This window comes from Nestor notabilis, unplaced genomic scaffold (genome assembly GCF_000696875.1).
Source record: "Nestor notabilis isolate BGI_N333 unplaced genomic scaffold, ASM69687v1 scaffold8151, whole genome shotgun sequence".
Taxonomy (NCBI): domain Eukaryota; kingdom Metazoa; phylum Chordata; class Aves; order Psittaciformes; family Psittacidae; genus Nestor; species Nestor notabilis.
In genome coordinates this window covers 73,636-78,544 of record NW_009915096.1, presented here as the reverse complement: position 1 = coordinate 78,544, position 4,909 = coordinate 73,636, and positions in this window count along the sequence as shown.

Here is a 4,909-nt window from a genome sequence, read left to right as displayed (position 1 = left end):
TTTATGTCAGCTTCTAGCCTTCAGATTCATCCTGAGGTATAAGTGTGTGCAATAAATCTCACAAGTATCTTAAAAATATCAGTGGTGACCATGTTGGATATTCAGTGCTGTTGAGTCAGTGGTGCCATCAATATGTGCGTTAAAGATGATGAGTCCTGTAAACTTTTATGACTGTGGCAGGCAGCATCTCTTTAACTTTTGAAAATCCCTTGATTTCAAAGTCTGAAAGGTTATACATTAGCTGAATACGCAAGGTTTGTCTTCGTGCCCACAGAAGGCATTGATGAGCTTAAAAGATTATTCTATGACTATTGGTTAGTTTTCCTTGGATTTGAGTTTATCAGGAAGTATACCAGCTCTGTCAGATTCAGGAATTACATTTTGCAAGTATAGATTAAAAGCTAGTCTTGCCACTGTTTCCCACTGTGAAATATGAGTTTCATCTGGAATATGTAGGAAAATACCAACTAAAGAAAAGTGCTCTCTCTTTTAGGAAGGAGAAATTTTCTACTCCCACCCCAGTGCTCAGTGAGGAAGGACCTCAGGCTATAACATTTAAAGACAACTTGATTTCTTTCTCATTTCTCAGACCAGCTAGCACAGCCTGTGTCTCTACTATTAAAAGGCTCTTAGTCTTCCAGACAGTGTCGCCCCACAGGGATGTTCTTTGGAACAAAGAGTTCTTTGCTGGGGCCAAAATCATGCCCCAAATCCTTCTTCAAGTATAGACCATGGAATAATTCCTTGGCACTCTTCATTTTATGAGAATGATGTAAATTTGGATATACCACTGTGCTACTTCCAACTCCAGGCCAGTTCTACGCTGTGAAGTACAGAAGGTGGTAAAATGTTTGCTTTTTGTGCAGGTATTGACAAACAAACACTTCGCAAGTTTTCACCATTCGCCTTTCCTGTCTTCTTAGGTTGACTAAGTGGCTGTACAAAGGGGAGTCTGGCTAGGTCATCATTAAGCATGACTCATAACTCAAACCAGGCAGATTCAACCGAAGTGGACATAAATCATAAAGACTAAAAATCTGTCAGCTGGTAGGAGAGAGGAGAGGGCACAATAGGGTAATTTAACAACAATTTCAGAAACTCCAAATCTGTAGCAGTCATTAATGCTTTTGTGTCATTACTGTAAACAGTTTCACTGGGAGGCAGTCTTTTTCCCTCATCAAAAGTTCACAACTAATTACAGTGTAGATGGAGTGTTTAAATCAGAAACACACACAGCAATGGAAACTGACATTGACCATATTGCTCTTTCCTTTCAATAAAGGTTAGAGATGACAAGTTTCCAGATTTTGGTGCTCTACAGTACCTACGATTAAAACAACTTCCAAGAATGGAATCTTGTAGAAGTGTAAACTGTCATGATTCTTCTTAAACTGAGCTGTTCATCCTTCTACCACAAACTGCCCTGTGGTTTGTGGCTTGCCCCTTGCCTGCTCCACACTAGTGAGGACACAAATATCCTTTGTAAAGCTGATGACCTCTCTCTTTTGGGAAAAGCTAGTAGCTTATGTACTGTTTTGACAAAAAAATGAGGCAGGCAAAAAGAAAAATTGACACACATTGGTTTTGTGATCACTTCCTGTATTATACTACAAACACAATTTCTCATGTAAGTAATGATCATGAAAAAAATAGAAGGCATCAACCTGATAAGAATTGGTGCTGTGCTCACGTTTCCACTGTGAAACTAACTTGAAAGGGCTTGAATCCTCAAGATTCATGTACACTTATGAGCTTCTAGCTTAAGAGGCATGAGGCCCTAAGCTTGAGCTGGCCAAGCTAAATAGAGCCAGCAACAAATTTCACTGAGCCCACCTGGTCAGCTGCTGGCAATGATGCTCCATAAGATGGGTTAAGTGCCACTTAGCTCCCACAGTGGATATATTTCATCTAATGCTAGTCAACCTGTCAAGCAGGTGCCTATCCTAAGATAATCTTTGAGGTTCTGTGTGTAGTCAAATATATGTATATATTTACATATGGGGAATATGTGTTTTTATAGGATAATTGTTTCTACCTTTGTTAGTCTTCTGCTTGGAATGAGATCAGTTATCCTTTAGAAGTATCTAACATGCTGTTAAGACAGACACTGGACAATTTGCTTAGTTGAGATGTCTATCTTTTAGCTGACTAGATTTAAACGAGAGGACTCCATTATTGGTGTTTTCCTGAAAGTTTTTTCTTTCCTAGCCCTCCAGAAAACGATAGATAAAGTATCCTGAGGAAGTATCTGTATTGTGAGTATACCCCACCAATTTTGTCTTATAGGTGGGTGGGTGAAATAATATATGAAGGTGAAATCCCTGTTCCTGACATTGCATATCATTGTCATATTTAATTCAGAAGACTTGACACTTTTGAATTAATCTACTCCTCCATATGAGAATTCTCACAAGTGAGATTAAAGTTCCATTTTTTTTTATGCCTATTATAATCCTGTCTTGTATCATTCACATCACTGTATTTCCAATACCAGGACTGTAATGCTATGCAGTATATGTTCCCTCTGTTTCAAGTACTGTAGAAGATCTGCTTAGAAATATGAGGGCAATATAAATAAACTAGATCAGAGAAAAGTGTGAAATCTTAGCTTCAAAGAAAGTTCAAAGAATGTGAAAGTCCTCAGGGAATAGTAGGAATGAAGAAACCATTAGTGCCTGAGAAAACGAGCCACGTCCTATGTCAGGGCTATGAATCAACTTTAGCCTCCAGTGAGCTCTAATGAAAATCTCAACTCTCAACATCATTAAAGTATCGTGGAAGTAAAGAGTTAACTTAGCTGTTGTCATATGTGCAATTCCTAAGCAACACATTACTAAGGTTAAAATAAGCAAATGGAAAAAATCTGAGAAATGCAAAATTGAAATTCCCACACTAACAATCTAGACATTAACTCTGTTGCCTGTCCTTACTCTCTTATTTGAATTTAGTTTCCTCTTCTTAAGAATTATTTAATACATTTCTATGAGACCAATTGTCTAACATAAATCGTACAGACTTATCAAAAGAAGATTGTAACGACACTGTTAGCCATGTTACCACTTCCTTTTCCAATCTTTTCCATCTAAGATGTGGAATCTTACCTCACAGAATTTTTTGCATTTTTATGAATTCAAGCAGAAGCAGCTGGCAGTTGATAAAGACAAAAAGAAAGATAAATGCAGTATTTCAAGGTCATTGTGTGGTGTAGGAAATACAGCCACAACTTTTGAAATTCTATAGAACCCTTCACTGTCTGGGGTATGGGCTAGTCCCTGCATCAAAAGAAACTATCCCTGATGCCCAGGTATTTGTAACTGCTGTCTATCAGAAGTATGCTTTTCCTTCCACTGAAACAGAAATTGCTGTCCAGTGTCAGAAGTTAAATACTCTCTGCTCATTACAATTCCTATGTCTCTGATATATCACACAAGCCAAGGACATTGACACAAGAAGCTGGATCCCACACAGGTGTCATCCATAATCTCTGTGATATGAGAAGGTTTCTTGTTTAATAGAAGAGGATCAGAGATAAAAAGCTGCTTAGACATTAGTTATTAAGTACTGCTTTCTTTTTATTGTTTTTTTAATGTTTGTACAAGGTATTATATGCAGTGTACAGGATAAATCCTGAAAGGTAGAGATGAGAAGCTCTGCCAGTAAATAATTAATACTTGAAGTCATAATTTCATACACATCAGGCATGGAAATGCAGGTAAGACAGTAGCAATAGGTTTCTGGCATAGACATATTACAGCTTTCTTTGTAGAGGATAACTCCTGTATCGAGTATTGTGATATCTATTGTACTTAACATATAAGTATGGTTGTTAGGACACAAGCCCACTCAATATAAAAGAGAACAAGAGAAAATTGAAGACACATACAGAAAGTGCATCTTTTTTTTTCTCATGCTGTTGGATTCTTTTCCTACTTACAAACAGTTGTTTCCACTTGTGAATGCCTGACAAAAACTAGCTGGTGCAGCTGAGTTTTTTTGGACTCCACTTAATGGAGAAAGACATCCTTTGAATGCTGCAGAATGCACTGGGTCTGATTCCTTTATTTCCTAGTAGAATGGTGGCCCTGGACAAGTTGCCCCTTTGTAGCCTGGTCAATGTTGCAACAGAAAAGGCCAAGAAGGTGGCACAGATAAGCTCCCTATGCAGCAATCCTGAGGCCTGAAACTGAGTGAAAGAGCACAGAGAATGAGAGACAGACATATAATATTTGCTCCAGCAATCCCTGGTGCACTGTACATTTATAAGTACTACCTGGTAGCCTGGAGCTTTGATGTGCCAGACAGCAAAATAGCCGTGCTCAGCTTGCAAACCTCCAGACAGATGATAGAAAATAATTCCTCTGCAGAGCCAAACAGGGGGGAAAGAATATCTGACACTGAAAAATAGAGTTGAGATGATGTCAAATGTCAGATTTCTTTATACCTGACTAAATTCTTATGTCTTGTGTCATTGAATAAGCACTGGAAAGAAATAGTTACATAATTGGCCCATCAACAAGATAGAAATATTCCCCTTTGTTATGTAAAGCAAATATTAGTAGAATTAATGGAATCAAAATCACTTAAAGATTTTGTGGCTCATACGTGGTAGGTATTACTGCACTCCTGACACAGTAATACTTTTGACTAACATTGCCAAAGAACTGGGATAATTGTTATCCTACTGGTAGGAACACTGTCTGGGCATTCTCAATTGTGCTTTTGTACACTGAGGTCTAATCATGTATAAACACTAACCTCAACCCTTTTGTTTTTCTATCACCCTGCTGTGAGGACTTGGCCACCAACACCACCTCTTGCTGCATCACTTTTCTTCTGAGGGTCAGCTTTCCTTTCCATGTGGACCCTGGTCTTAAGAACTGCTGGTGAAAGTAAAACATGCCCAAACCAG